Raw genomic sequence first — 17,006 nt, forward strand, 5'->3', positions numbered from 1 at the left:
TTGGTCCAGCAAGGGTCCCTAACCAAAATGGAAATTCAGAAACTGCAGATAAAGAATTCAAAGCTTGGATTGCAAGGAAGGTCTATGAGATCCAAGACAAAGTTGAATATCAACACAAAGAAACTTCTAAGCAATCCAGGAAATGAAGAAAGAGACATCTTAAAAATAAATCAACCAGAGCTTCTGGAATTGAAAACCTCAATGAATTTCAAAATACAATTGAAAGCTTTAGCAATAGACTGAATCAATCAGAGGAAAGAATTTCAGAGCTTGAAGACCAGTCTTTCAAACTAAACCAGTCAGACAAAAAAAAAAAAACAAACAAAAAAAAGGAATTAAAACAACCAAAGTCTTCAAGATGTACAGTATTATGTAAAGCAACCAAAGCTATGAATTACTGGCATTCCTGAGAAAGAAGGAGGAAAAGTAAATAACTTGTAAAACATATTGAGGGAATAATTCAAGAAAAATTTTCTAATCTTGCTAGAGAGGTAGACATCCAGGTACAAGAAATCTAGAGAACATCTGGGAGGCACTATACAAAACTAACACCACCAGGGCATATAGTCACCAGACTGTCCAAGGTCAATGCTAAAGAAAAAATCTTGAAGGCAGCTAGAGAAATAGGTCAGATCATGTGCAAAGGGAGCGCCTCAGGCTAACAGAGGACTTCTCAGCAGAAACTTTACAAACCAGAAGAGATTAGGGGCCTATTTTTAGCATTCTTAAAGGAAATAAGTTTCAACCAAAAATTTCATATCTCGAGGTGTTCCAAGATGGCTGAATAGGAACAGCTCCGGTCTGCAGCTCCCAGCAGGATTGACATAGAAGATGAGTGATTTCTGCATTTCCAACTGAAGTACATGGTTCACCTCATTGGGACTGGTTGGACAGTGGGTGCAGCCCACAGAGGGTGAGCCGAAGCAGGGCAGGGCATTGCCTCACCCGGGAAGTGGAAGGGGTTGGGTGATTTCCCTTTCCTAGCCAAGGGAAGCCATGGCAGACTACCTGGAAAAACGGGACACTCCTGCTCAAATACTGTGCTGTTCCCAAGGTCTTAGCAACTGGCAAACAAGGTGATTCTCTCCCGTGCCTGGCTTGGTGGCTCCCATGCCCATGGAGCCCTGCTCACTGCTAGCACAGCAGTCTGAGATCCATCTTCGAGATGGCAGCCTGGCTGTGGGAGGGGCATCTGCCATTGCTGAAGCTTGAGTACGTAAACAAAGCAGCTGGGAAACTTGAACTGGGTGGAGCCCACTGCAGCTCAACAAGGCCTACTGCCTCTAGACTCCACCTCTGTTAGCAGGGCATAGCTGAACAAAAGGCAGCAGACAACTTCTGCAGACTTAAACATCCCTGTCTGACAGCTCTGAAGACAGCAGAAGTTCTCCCAGCATGGCATTTGAGCTCTGAGAATGCACAGACTGCCTCCTCAAGTGGATCCCTGACCCCTGTGAAGCCAAACTGGGAGACACCTCCCAGTAGGGGCCGACAGAAACCTCATATAGGCGGCTGCCCCTCTGGGATGAAGCTTCCAGAGGAAGGATCAGGCAGCAATATTTGCTGTTCTTCAATATTTGCTGTTCTGCAGCCTCTGCTGGTGATATCCAGGCAAACAGGGTCTGGAGTGGAACTCCAGCAAATCCCAACAGACCTGCAGGTGAGGGACCTGACTGTTAGAAGGAAAACTAACAAACAGAAATGAATAGCATCAACATCAACAGAAAGTTCATCTACACCAAAACCCCATCTGTAGATCAGCAACATTAAAGACCAAAGGTGGATAAAACCACAAAGATGCGGAGAAACCAGAGCAGAAAAGCTGAAAATTCTAAAAATCAGAGTGCCTCTTCTCTGCCAAAGGATTGCAGCTCCTCGCCAGTGATGGAACAAAGCTGGATGGATAATGACTTTGACAAGTTGACAGAAGTAGGCTTTAGAAGATTGGTAATAACAAACTTCTGAGCTAAAGGAGGATGTTTGAACTCATTGCAAGGAAGCTAAATACCTTGAAAAACAATTAGATGAATGGCTAACTAGAATAAACAGTGTAGAGAAGACCTTAAATGACCTGATGGAGCCAAAAACCATGGCATGAGAACTTTGTGATGCGTGCACAAGCTTCAATAGCCAATTTGATCAAGTGGAAGAAAGGGTATCAATGATTGAAGATCAAATTGATGAAATAAAGTGAGAAAACAAGGTTACAGAAAAAAGAGTAAAAAGAAATGAACAAAGCCTCCAAGAAATATGAGACTATGTGAAAAGACCAAATCTACGTTTGATTGGTGTACATGAAAGTGATGGGGAGAATGGAACCAAGTTGGAAAACACTTTTCAGGATATTATCTGGGAGAACGTCCCCAACCTAGCAAGGCAGGACAACATGCAAATTCAGGAAATACAGAGAACACCACAAAGATACTCCTCAAGAAGAGCAACCCCAAGACACATAATCGTCAGAATCACAAAGGTTGAAATGAAGGAAAAAGTGTTAAGAGCAGCCAGAGAGAAAGGTCAAGTTACCCACAAAGGGAAGCCCATCAGACTAACAGTGGATCTCTCAGCAGAAACCATACAAGCCAGAAAAGAGTGGGGGCCAATATTCAACATCCTTAAAGAAAAGAATTTTCAACCCAGAATTTCATATCCAGCCAAACAGAACTTCATAAATGAAGGAGAAATAAAGTCCTTTACATACAAGCAAATGCTGAGAGATTTTGTCACCACAAGGCCTGCCTTACAAGCGCTCCTGAAGGAAGCACTAAACATGGAAAGAAACAACCGGTACCAGCCACTGCAAAAAATGGCCAAATTGTAAAGTCCATTGATGCTATGAAGAAACTGCATCAATTAATGGGCAAAATAACCAGCGAACATCATATTGACAATAAAAATCACACATAACAATATTAACCTTAAATGTAAATGGAGTAAATACCCCAATTAAAAGACACAGATTGGCAAATTGTATAAAGAGTCAAGACCCATGTCACGTGCAAAGATGCATATAGGCTCAAAATAAAGGGATGGAGGAACAGATACCAAGCAAATGGAAAGCAAAAAAAAGCAGGGGTTGCAATCCTAGTCTCTGATAAAACAGACTTTAAACCAACAAAGATCAAAAGAGACAAAGAAGGACATTTCATAACAGTAAAGGGATCAATTCAACAAGAAGAGCTAACTATCCTAAATATATATGCACCCAATACAGAAGCACCCAGATTCATGAAGCAAGTGCTTAGAGACCTAAAAAGAGACTTAGACTCCCACACAATAATAATGGGAGACTTTAACACCCCACTGTCAATATTGGACAGATCAACGAGACAGAAAGTTAACAAGGATATCCAGGAACTGAACTCAGTTCAGCACCAAGCGGACCTAATAGACATCTACAAAACTCTTCACCCCAAATCAACAGAATATACATTCTTCTCAGCACCACATCGTACTTATTGTAAAATTGACCACATAATTGGAAGTAAAGCACTCCTCAGCAAATGTAAAAGAACAGAAATCACAACAAATCGTCTCTCAGACCACAGTGCAATCAAATTAGAACTCAGGATTAAGAAACTCACTCAAAATCGCACAACTACGTGGAAACGGAACAACTTGCTCCTTAATGACTACTGGGTACATAACGAAATGAAGGCAGAATAAAGATGTTCTTTGAAACCAACAAGAGCAAAGACACAACATACCAGAATCTCTGGGACACATTCAAAGCAGTGTGTAGAGGGAAATTTATAGCACTAAATGCCCACAAGAGAAAGCAGGAAAGATTTAAAATCAACACCTTAACACCACAATTAAAAGAACTAGAGAAGCAAGAGCAAACAAATTTAAAATCTAGCAGAAGGCAAGAAATAACTAAGATCAGAGCAGAACTGAAGGAGATCGAGACACAAAAAAAACCTTCAAAAAATCAATGAATCCAGGATCTGGTTTTTTGAAAAGATCAACAAAATTGATAGATTGCCAGCAAGAATAATAAAGAACAAAAGAGAGAAGAATCAAATCGATGCAATAAAAAACGATAAAGGGGATATCACTACCGATCCCACAGAAGTACAAATTACCATCAGAGAATACTAGAAACAACTCTATTCAAATAAACTAGAAAAACTAGAAGAAATGGATAAATTCCTGGACACATTCACCCTCCCAAGACTAAACCAGGAAGAAGTTGAATCTCTGAATAGACCAATAACAGGCTCTGAAATTGAGGCAATAATTAATAGCCTACCAACCAAAGCAAGTCCAGGGCCAGATGGATTCACAGCCAAATTGTACCAGAGGTACAAAGACGAGCTGGTACCATTCCTTCTGAAATTATTCCAATCAATAGAAAAAGAAGGAATCCTCCCTAACTCATTCTATGAGGCCAACATCATCCTGATACCAAAGCCTGGCAGAGACACAACAGAAAAAGACAATTTTAGACCAATATCCCTGATGAACATCGATGCAAAAATCCTCAATAAAATACTGGCAAACTGAATCCAGCAGCACATCAAAAAGCTTATCCACTACGATCAAGTCACCTTCATCCCTGGGATGCAAGGCTGGTTCCACATACACAAATCAATAAATGTAATCCATCACATAAAGAGAACCAAGGACAAAAACCACGTGATTATCTCAATAGATGAAGAAAAGGCCTTTGACAAAATTCAACAGCGCTTCATGCTAAAAACTCTCAATAAACTAGGTATTGATGGAATGTATCTCAAAATAATAAGAGCTATTTAAGACAAACCCACAGCCAATATCATACTGAATGTCCAAAAGCTGGAAGCATTCCCTTTGAAAACCAGCACAAGAAAAGGGTGGCCTCTCTCACCACTCCTATTCAACATAGTGTTGGAAGTTCTGGCCAGGGCAATCAGGCAAAAGAAAGAAATAAAGAGTATTCAATTAGGAAAAGAGGAATTCAAATTGTTCCTGTTTGCAGATGACATGATTGTATATTTAGAAAACCCCATCGTCTCAGCCCCAAATCTCCTTAAGCTGATAAGCAATTCCAGCAAAGTCTCAGGATACAAAATCAATGTGCAAAAATCACAAGCATTCCTATACACCATGAACAGACAAACAGGCAAATCATGAGTGAATTCCCATTCACAATTGCTACAAAGAGAATAAAATACCTAGGAATCCAACCTACAAGGGATGTGAATGATCTCTTCAAAGAGCACTACAAATCACTGCTCAAGGAAATAAAAGGGGACACAAACAAATGGAAGAATATTCCATGCTCATGGATAGGAAGAATCAATATAGTGATAATAGCCATACTGCCCAAAGTAATTTATAGATTCAATGCCATCCCCATCAAGCTACCAATGACTTTCTTCACAGAATTGGAAAAAACTACTTTAAAGTTCATATGGAACCAAAAAAGAACGTACATTGCCAAGACAATCCTAAGCAAAAAGAACAAAGCTGGAGGCATCATACTACCTGACTTCAAAATCTACTACAAGACTACAGTAACCAAAACAGCATGTTACTGGTACAAAACAGATATATAGACCAATGGAACAGAACAGATGCCTTAGAAATAACACTGCACATCTACAACCATCTGATCTTTGACAAACCTGACAAAAACAAGAAATGGGGAAAGGATTCCCTATTTAATAAATGGTGCTGGGAAAACTGGCTAGCCATATGTAGAAAGCTGAAACTGGATCCCTTCCTTACACCTTATACAAAAATTAATTCAAGATGGGTTAAAGACTTAAATATTATATCTAAAACCATAAAAACCCTAGAAGAAAACCTAGGCAATACCATTCAGGACATAGGCATGGGAAAGGACTTCATGATTAAAACACCAAAAGCAATGGCAACAAAAGCCAAAATAGACAAATGGGATCTAATTAAACTAAAGACCTTCTGCACAGCAAAAGAAACTACCATTAGAGTGGACAGGCAACCTACAGAATGGGAGAAAATTTTTGCAATCCACCCATCTGACAAAGGGCTAATATCCAGAATCTACAAAGAACTCAAACAAATTTACAAGAAAAAACAACCCCATCAAAAAATGGGCAAAGGATATGAACAGACAATTTTCAAAAGATGACATCTATGCAGCCAACAGACACATGAAAAAATGCTCATCATCACTGGTCATCAGAGAAATGCAAATCAAAACCACAATGAGATACCATCTCATGCCAGTTAGAATGGCAGTCATTAAAAAGTCAGGAAACAACAGATGCCGGAGAGGATGTGGAGAAATAGGAATGCTTTTACACTGTTGATGAAAGTGTCAATTAGTTCAACCATTGTGGAAGAGAGTGTGGCAATTCCTCAAGGATCTAGAATTAGAATTACCATTTGACCCAGCAATCCCATTACTGGGTATATACCCAAAGGATTATAAATCATGCTACTATAAAGACACATTCACATGTATGTTTATTGTGGCACTATTCACAATAGCAAAGACTTGGAACCAACCCAAATGTCCATCAATGATAGACTGGATTAAGAAAATGTGGCACATATACACCATGGAATACTATGCAGCCATAAAAAAAGATGAGTTTGGCCGGGCGCCGTGGCTCATGCCTGTAATCCCAGCACTTTGAGAGGCCAAGGTGGGTGGATCACAAGGTCAGGAGATCGAGACCATCCTGGTCTAACTCGGTGAAACCCTATCTCTACTAAAAATACAAAAAATTAGCTGGGCGTGGTGGCGGGTGCCTGTGGTCCCAGCTACTGGGAGGCTGAGGCAGGAGAATGGCATGAACCCAGGAGGTGGAGCTTGCAATGAGCTGAGATCACGCCACTGCACTCCAGCCTGGGTGACAGAGCGAGACTCCGTCTCAAAAAAAAAAAAAAAAAAAATCATGTCGTTTGCAGGGACATGGATGAAGCTGGAAACCATAATTCTCAGCAAACTATCACAAGGACAGAAAACCAAACACCACATGTTCTCACTCATAGGTGGGAACTGAACAATGAGATCACTTGGACACAGGGCGGGGAACATCACACACTGGGGCATGTCGGGGGGTGGGGGACTTGGGGAGGGATAGCATTAGGAGAAATACCTAATGTAAATGATGAGTTGGTGAGTGCAGCAAACCAACATGGCACATGTATACTTACGTATCAAACCTGCACACTGAGCACATGTACCCTAGAACTTAAAGTATAAAAAAACATTTCATATGTCCTCAAACGAAGCTATATAAGCAAAGGAGAAATACTATCTTTTCCAGATAAGCAAGTTCATAGGGAATTTGCTACCACTAGACCACCCTTACAAGATATCCATAAGGGAGTTCCATGCAACAAACGTGGAAACAAAAGAATGATACCTGCTACCACAAAAACATACTCAAGTACATAGCCCACAGATCCTATAAAGCAACTACACAATGGAAACTACAAAGCAACCAGTTAACAACTTCATGATAAGATCAAAACCTCACATATCAATATTAAACTTGAGTGTAAATGGTCTAAACACCCCACTTAACAGGTACAGAAGGGTGAGTTGGGTAAAAAAACAAGACCAATCCGTCTACTTTCTCCAAGAGACCCATCTTGCATGTAACAATATGCATATGCTCAAAGTAAAGTGTTGGAGAAACATCTACCATGCAAACAGAAAACAAAAAAGAGCAGGAATCACTATTCTAATATCAGATAAAACATACTTTAAACCAGCTACAGTAAGGTTTCAAGGACAAAGAAGGGCATTATATAACGATAAAGGGTACAATTTAAGAAGAACACATAACTATCCTAAATATATACACACGCAACATTGGATCCCAGATTTATAATACAAGTACTTCTAGACCTACAAAAAGGCTTAGACAGCTACACAATAATAGTGGAGCACTTTAATACCATACTGACAGCATTAGACAGATCATCGAGGCCGAAAACTAACAAAGAAATTCTGAACTTAAACTCAACACTTGATCAGTTGGACCTAATAGACATCTACAGAATACTCCACCCATCAACCAAGAAATATACATTCTTCTCATCTCCACACAGAACATACTCCAAGATTGACCACACACTTTGCCATAAAACAAGTCTCAATGAATTTAAAAAATTTGAAATCATACCAACCACACTCTTCAATTACAATGGAATAAAAGTATAAAGTAACACACAGAAGCTCTCTCAAAACCATACAGTTACAAGGAAATTAAACAACTTTCTTCTGAATGACTTTTGAGTAAACAATAAAATTAAGGTAGAAATAAAAAAATTATTTGAAATAAATGAAAACAGGTACACAACATACCAAATTCCCTGGTATGTAGCAAAAGAAATGTTAAACAGAAAGGTTATAATGTTAGATGCCTACCACAAAAAGTTAGAAAGATCTCAAATTAATCTGATATCATACCTAGAGGAACTAGAAAAACAGGAACAAACTAACCCCAATGCTAGCACTAGAAAAGAGATAACTAAAATCGGAGAACAATGAAATTGCAGAACAGAATGTAATTGAGACTCCAAAATCCAAAAAAAAAAAAAAAAATCAAAACTTGGTTTGTTGAAAGGATAAGCAAGATTGATTAACAACTAGCTAGATTAACAAAGAAAGAAGATCCAAATGAGCACAATCAGATAAAAAGGTGGCATTACAACCAATCCCACAGAAACACAAAAGATTCTCAGATATGATTATGATCACCTCTATGTATGCAAACTATATATAGAGGAAATAGATAAATTTTACTTAGGAACACCTCATTTCCCAATATTAAATCAGGAAGAAATTGAAACCTTGAAAAAAACAATATTGAGTTCCAAAACTGAATCAGTAATAAAAATCCTACCAACAACCAAAAAAAAGCTCCAGACCGGATGGATTTGCAGCCAGATTCTACCAGACATACAAAGAACTGGTGCCAATTCTACTGAAACTATTCCAAAACATTGAGGAGGAGAGACTCCTCCCTAACTCATTCTAAAAAGCCAGCATCATAGATGTCAAAACCTTGGAAAGACACAACAAAAAGAGAAAACTGTAGGCCAATATCCCTGATGAACATAGCCACACAAATCCTCAACAAAACATTAGCAAACCAAATCCAAAAGCACGTCAAAAAGTCAATTCACTGTGATCAAGTAGGCTTCATTGCCTAAAGATGGCAACAATAGAAACTGGGGACTACTAGATGGGGGAAGGAGAGAGGGGGAAAGTGTTGAAAAACTAACTATTGTGACTCTTCTCAGTACTTGGGTGATGGGATCATTTGTATTCCAAACCTCAGCATCACACAATATTCCAAGGTAGCAAACCTGCATATATACCCTATGAATTTAAAATAAGCATTGAAAACAAAGGGCAGGAAAAATGATTTATTATTTTATTTTAATTAGCAATATTCAGAATAGTGGATTAGTTCCTAGCATCTTCTAAAGTGAACAATGAGATGTGTGTGTGTGTGTGTGAGAGTGATATCTTAATTTAAATATATAATTTAAATACATTTGATGTGTTGTTTTTTTTTTTTTTTTGAGATGGAGTCTTGCTGTGTTGCCCAGGCTGGAGTGCAGTGGCATGATCTCAGCTCACTGCAACCTCTGACTCCCAGGTTCAAGCGATTCTCCTTCCTCAGCCTCCAGAGTAGCTGGGATTACAGGCACATGCCACCACATCCAGCTAATTTTTGTATTTTTAGTAGAGACGGGGTTTCACCATGTTGGCCAGGATGGTTTCGATCTCCTGACCTTGTGATCTGCCCGCCATGGCCTCCCAAAGTGCTGGGATTACAGGCGTGAACCACCGCACCCAGCCAGATGTGTTTTTATATATTGTAGTTATTATTCTAATTGGTATGCACATCATCTCACATTTAGCCAATGGGATTCTTTTTAAATCTTCCCCTGAGTCCTTCTGACATGACCTTTGTTAATGTCCTTGCTTTTTAGAATGTAAAAATATTTTAGTGTTAACTTGTACATTTCTGGCCCCAGATCTAGAATTATCCATTTCCCCAAAGAGGCCTGGCTTCTTTTAGTGAGAAATGATATTTAGAGAACATTATCTAGTTATGAGGGAGCTCAGTGCTACTGGGTTGATTATTGTCTCTAGGTCCTTTCAATGAGAAGAGCTAGGAACGACATTTTTTAAAAGAAAGTACATGATGATGTCATAATATTTCCAATCCAAATTTAGAGATTGCCTTTAATTTCATTTTCATTTAATTTTTGGTTTAATTTTATTTTATAATTGTATAAAACTTACATGGTTCAAAATCAAATTATGAAACAAGGAATATGTAGAGAAGTTTACCTTCTATTTCTCTGCCTCCATCCTGTTTTTTTCTCCCAATTTTGTTTACAGGCATACCTTGTTTTATTGTACTTCACTTCATTGTGTTTTTCAGATACTGTGGTTTTTTTGCAAATTAAAGGTTTGAGTCAATCCTGTTTGGTAAGCAAGTCTATTGGCACCATTTTTCCAACAGCATATGCTCACTTGTGTCTCTGTGTCACATTTAGAAGTCTTATAATATTTCAGATTTATTCATTATTATTGTATCTGTTATGGTGATCTGTGATCTTTGATGTTACTATTATGTTTTTTGGGAGTGCCATGAACCATGCTCATATAAGATAACAAACTTGATTGATAAATGTATGTGCTCTGACTGCTCCATTGACCAGCCATTCCTTCATCTGTCTTTCTCTCTTCTGTCTTCCCTATTCCTTAAGACATAATTAGGCTAATTAATAACCCTACTGTGGCCTCTTAAGTGTTCAAGTGAAAAGAAGAATCACATGTCTCTCCATTTACATCAAAAGCCAAATATGATTAAGTTTGGTAAGGAAGGCATGGCAAAAGCTGAGATAGATTAGCTATAGCTAGGCCTATTGTGCCAAACAGCCAAGTTGTAAATGCAGGGGAAAAATTCTTAAAAACAATTAAAAGTTATACTCTAGTGAACACACAAAATTATGAGAAGGTGAGATAGCCTTATTGCTGATATGGAGAACATTTTGGCAGTTTAGAGAGAGGATCAAACCAGCCACATCATTTGCTTAATTGTAAAGCCTAATCCAGAGCAAATTCCTGATGCTCTTCAATTATATGAAGGCTGAGAGAGGTGAGGAAACTGCAGAAGAAATGTTTAAAGCTAGAAGAGGTTGGTTCATGAGATTTAAGGAAATAAACTATATCCATAATATTAAAGTGCAAGGTGAAGCAGCAAGTGCTGATGGAGAAGCTGAAGTAGGTTATTTAGAATATCTAGATAAGATCACTGATAAAGGTAGCTACACTAAACAGATTTTTAATGCAGATGAAACAGCCTTCTATTGGAAAAACATGCCATCTAGGACTTTCATAGCTAGTGAAGAGAAGTCAATGTTTGGCTTCAAAATTTCAAAGGGCAGGCTGACTCTCTTGCTAGGAGCTAATGCAGCTGGTGACTTTAAATTGAAGCCAGTGTTCGTTTACCATTCTGAAAATCCTAGGGCTCTTAAGAATTACATTATTCTGCCTGTGCTCTGTAAGTGGAGCATCAAAGCCTGGATGACAGCACATCAGCTTATAGCATAGTTTGCTGACTATTTTAAGCCCACTGTTGAAACCTACTTCTCAGAAAAAGAGATTTATTTCCAAATATTACCACGCATTGACATAATGCACCTGGTTACCCAAGAGTTCTGACGGATATGTACAGGGAGTTTAATGTTATTTTCATGCCTTCTCATAAAATGTTCATTCTGTAGCCCATGGATCAAGGAGTAATTTTGGCTTTTGAGTCAAAATTAAGAAATACATTTTGTAAGGCTATAGCTGCCATAGATAGTGATTCCCCGATGGACCTGGGCAAAGTAAATTTAATACCTTCTGGAAAGGATTCACCATTCTAACTGCCATTAAGGATATTCATGACTCATAGGAAGAGCAGTAGTTTGAAAGAATGTCAACATCAGCGAGAGTTTAGAAGAAAGATGACTCCAACCCTCACTGAAGATTTTGAGGGTTTCAAAATTTCAGTGAAGGAAATATCTGCAAATGTGGTGGAACAGCAAGAGAACTAGAATTAGAACTGAAGTCTGAAGGTGTTACTGAGTTGCTGCAACCTCATGATAAAACTTGAACAGATGAAGAGTTGCTTCTTATGGATGAGCAAAGGAAGAGGTTCCTCTAGATGGAATCGACTCCTGGTGATGATGCTGTGAACACTGTTGAAATGACAGAAAAGAATTTAGAATATTACATAAACTTAACTGAGAAAGCGGCAGCAGGATATGAGAGAATTGACTCCAATTCTGAAAGAAGTTGTATTGTGGGTAAAGTGCTATCAAATAGTATAGCATGTTCCAGAGAAATCTTTTATGAAAGGAAAGGTAAATCAATGTGGCAAACTTCATTTGTTTTTCAAGAGATAGTTACAATCACCCCAGCCTTCAGCAACTACCATTCTGATTAGTCAGCAGCCATTAACATTGAGGCAAGACCCTCCAACAACAAAAGATTACAACTTGCTCATGGCTCAGGTGACCATTAACATTTTTTAGCTATAAAGTATTTTTCAAATTAAGTCATGTACTTTTTTGATGTAATGTTATTGCACACTTAATAAACTATAGTATAGTATAAACATAACTTTTATGTGCACTGGGAAACCAAAAAATTTGTGTGACTCCCTTTATTGCAATATTTGATTTCTGGTGGTGGTCTGGAACTGAACCCACCATATCTCTGATGTATACCTATATTTTGTGGCTTATTCTTCAATTTAACACTTAAAAAATTTTAAACCAATGAAAAAAATTTCAGGAACCACTCCATTTTTTAAATGTAAGAAATATATACAATCAATCCTCATTAGTCACAGGTTCCATATTTGCAAATTTGCCTACATGCTAACATTTATTTGTAACCTTAAAATCAATACTTGCAGCACTTCCATGGTCATTCATGAATACATGTAAAGCACTGTAAAAGCTGAATCATTCAATGTGTATATTCCTAGCTGAGTCAAATAAGGCTCTATCTTCTTATTGCAGCTCTCATATGTAAGCTAGTGTCCTTTTTGCAATAGATTTATTCTTTTTTTTGCACTTTTTGCTTTTTCTTGATGATTTCACAATTAACAATGGCCTCAAAGCATAGTGCTGAAGTGCTGTTTGGTGTTACTAAGCATAATAAGGTTGTTGATGTGCCTTATGAGGAAAATCCATGTACTAGATAACCTTCATTTAGGCATGAGTTACAGTGCTGTTGGCTGTGAGATCGACGTTAATGAATCAACAACATATATTTAAATAAGATGTCTTTAAACAGAGTCAGACGTAAAACAGGGTAGTATATTGATCTATTGATAAAAATATTGTGACCAGGGCTTATAGGAACCTAATCCTGTATTTCCATTAGGAGCAATGGTTCAGTTATTCGCTAATTTAGTGCTCAGTGTGACTTTAGAGAACACAGCTACCACAAATAATGAGAATAATGAGAATGCACTGTGTGTGTGTGTGTGTGTGTGTGTGTACTTAGTACTCTTCTTTCTTAGATAAACAATAGCATACTATGTGTACTCTTCTCTGCTTTGATTTTTTTTTACTCAACATTAAATCCTAGAGATCATGGCAGTACACAGAAAAAAAATCTTTATTCTTCAAGACAACTATACACCATTGTGTGGATGCACTACAGTTATTCAACCTATCCCCTATTGATAGATATTTGTTATTTTTCAGTTATAATTTTTACTACTTTGCCTTGTGTATACATCTTAGATATTACCAAATTCCCAAATTCCCCTTCCCAGGGTTGTACTGTTTTGTTTTCCCACCAGCAGAGAAGTACCCATTTCCCATGGCCTTGATTAAAAGGTGTCTTATCAAACTTTTGAATATTCACCAATCTGATTAGGAGAGAAATCAAATCTCAGTTTAGTTTTAATTTTCATTTCTCTTATCTTATTATGAGTGAGGGTGAATGTCTTTTTTCTATACTGAAGGATCATTTTTTGTTGTTGTTGTGCATATTACTAGCACTGGAGGTTTATTTCAAGGATGGCTGGGAAAATTAGAAAGGCTGCACAGTAAGGTCTTTGGAAATCTGGAACATTGTTTGTCACCACATATAATTCAGCAGCAGCAGGAGCAGCAGCAACATGAGTCTGTTAGTAGCTCTGGGCCCCAATAACAATTTGAGACGTCTTCTGAGTTCCTATCTGTGATAGTTAACTTTATATATTAACTTTTGAGTTAAAGGATAACCAGAGAGCTGGCACAACATTATTTCTGGTGAATCTTTGAGGGTGTTTCCGGATGATATTAGCATTTGGATCAGTAGACTGAGTAAAAACGATCCACCTTTACCTATTTGAGTGGGCACCTGAATAGAACAAAATGGTAGAGAAAGAGAAAATTCACTCTCTCCTCTTGAGCTGAGACATCTGTCTTCTAATGCCCTTAGACATAGATGCTCTGGGTTCTTGGACCTTATGACCTTGGGATTTACAACAGCAGCCTTCCTGATTTTCAGGCATTACGACAAGGACTGAATGACACTGCTGGCTTTCCTCATTCTATAGCTTGCAAAAGGTATATTTTGGGACTTCTTGGCTTCCATAATCATGCGAGCCAATTCCTGTAATAAATATTTTCTTATATATCTATGTAGATCCTTCACTATTGCAATGCAGCAACTTCAGTTCTATTTTTCTCTCCACCAGCTTCTTCCTATTTCATTCCTGACAGTTCTTTTTTCTTTCCTCAGCCTATTTGCTTTTAGCTGACTCATGGCTTTTACTTACCCATGGTACCTCATGGCTTCTGCCTCTTGTTTCCTCTTTTCCTCTCTGCTTCTGCCAATCCTACTCTCTGCTCACTTTTTTTTTTTTTTTGCACATCTGACATTAAAATTCCCCAAGAGTGGACTCAATGGATTGAATTAGCCAGTAACCACTGAGTATAAAGTGTCTTTCTGGGGTAATGCATTTGGCAGCTTGCTGGCCAATCTAAATATATTTTTGGGTCAGATACTTATCCTTAGTTCAAGAGGTCATGATTAGAGCCTGAGGTTATATGACACAAAGTGTGGAAACCTCAGGGTAAGGAAGTTCTCAGAAGAAAGATGTGTGCAAGACTTCTCATGGTTTTACTTCTCATGGATAGCCCAATATAAACACTAAGAGGAAAGGTATGAAATTAACATGTACATTTTACATATGAGGCAATGGAGGCTTAGAGATATTAAGTAACTTTCCCAAAGTCATATGGCTTACTGGTATCAAAGCCATGTGCTTCAGAGCCAAGATTCAATCCTCAGAGTTGAAAGCAGGCATTTAAATCCTGTTGTATTGACTCTTACTTGGACTCTGTGAATGTTTTTACCTGACTGTTTTGGGCTTGAACGTACTTAATGTCCATATTAAAAAACAAATCTCTAAATCAAGATTATGCTTTAGTGAATGAATGTCTATGGGAAAAGCATTTTTCTTTTGGGGCATTCTATACTAATTCAACTTAATTCCTTGATCATTTCCTATCCAGGGTAGTTATAGTTTTAATTTTATTTTACTGATATTGGTCTAGATTAATTATTTCTGTGTACATTTTATAATAAACACTAATGTAGTCATCAGTTTTTGTTATAATCATTTGTTTTATTATTGTCAAATGTTGTCATTATGTTTTCACTTTTTTGGCCTTTATAGTTTTAAATTCAATTTTTTCAGATAAAATATTTTATATGCAAATTTTTCAGGAAGGTTTATTTTTGCTAATTTTTTTGAGTGTGGTTTTAGCTGTTGACAGTTTTACTTGTTGCTGTTGTTGATTATTTCTTCTAAATATGCTTTTTCTAAGACCATTTTTTCTTTTTGCATTTTACTATATGTCCAGCAATGCATAATTCTTCAGTTAGTTTTTACCTGTAACAAATTTTAGCCTGTGGAGATTCATTATTTTCAGTTTTACTATAATATGGTAATTTTTTCTATCAGTAATGCTTACTATAAATTAGAAAAAGTATTGATAATTTGTACTATTACTTTCTTGGAACAAAGCAAAGAGCTCATGAAGGTCAAAGACAAAAAATTTAGGTGAGTGGTGGGTTAAAGTCTTGCACATATCCATGAGTCTAGATTCCATAGGGAGTGCTCTTTCTTCTCAACCAAAATGCCATGATTCTTGGCATTTTTCCTTTCTCCTAGGAGTTGTTTGGGGTTATCAGGCTAAGGATCAGGTCCTTTGCCCTACAAAGCTGCTAATGAAGAGGAGAGAAGGTCATCCTGAATTTGTGGGTAAGGACTGAAAAAAAAAAAAACTCTACTCAATGTAAACATAACAGGTCCCCAGGCCCTACTTAACTCTGCTGAAGGGACAAGCTGTTTCTTTCCTGAATTTGGCTCCCCAAATCCCCACGCTGTCTTGGGACTGGGGTTGGAGCTGGAAAGGAATGACCTTTCATCATCCTGTAGATCCATCCAAGTTCTTCCAGGCTTGGAAAGGCTCCCAGGCCATTCTTCAGTATCTCTACATAGCAAAGCCTCCCTGCAGGCCTATCTTGTCTGAATTCCAGGAGCTGTATGTCAATTAAAGCACTCAGAAGTCACAATCAGTTGTCTTTCTAATGCCTCTAATTTCAACTCTCCAAACGATTGCATTATGTACAACCTAGTCTAGGAGTGGTTACTAAGTCATTATATCCACTGAGATTTGTATCATTAGCAAGACCATATAGTAATATGGCCAAGAACAGGAGAAAACAAATAAAAATGACCATAGAGTTGTTGTCAAACTTCGTTATAAACTGAGTGTTAAATCCCATCTGATCCCAGCTTTAGGATTCTCTGGAGGTAAAGTGCTCCATGGCCTTGTCCTGAAATGACTCTCCCTGTGTCTGTTTAATGGGTCATAGTCAGTAAAAGACCAGTGTATTACAGTCTTGGTGATGTCCCACATGAGCAGCCTGAAGGACTCACAGGTGGGCAGTATTTATTATAAAACAAACCATCTTTTTTTGTATTGTTATCCAC

At 37.9% G+C, this 17,006-nt stretch overlaps 1 long non-coding RNA gene across 1 annotated transcript in view; it reads left to right on the forward strand.

Moving 5' to 3' along the window:
* LOC131384646 (uncharacterized) overlaps positions 1-16,272 on the forward strand; it is a 40,078-nt gene extending 23,806 nt beyond the window's left edge. The window contains exon 3 of the long non-coding RNA XR_009215706.1: positions 16,182-16,272. This is a non-coding gene — a long non-coding RNA (uncharacterized LOC131384646). The remainder of the gene's footprint in view (positions 1-16,181) is intronic.
* The last annotated feature ends 734 nt before the right edge of the window (positions 16,273-17,006 follow it).

This window comes from Hylobates moloch, unplaced genomic scaffold, assembly GCF_009828535.3.
Source record: "Hylobates moloch isolate HMO894 unplaced genomic scaffold, HMol_V3 SCAFFOLD_11, whole genome shotgun sequence".
Taxonomy (NCBI): domain Eukaryota; kingdom Metazoa; phylum Chordata; class Mammalia; order Primates; family Hylobatidae; genus Hylobates; species Hylobates moloch.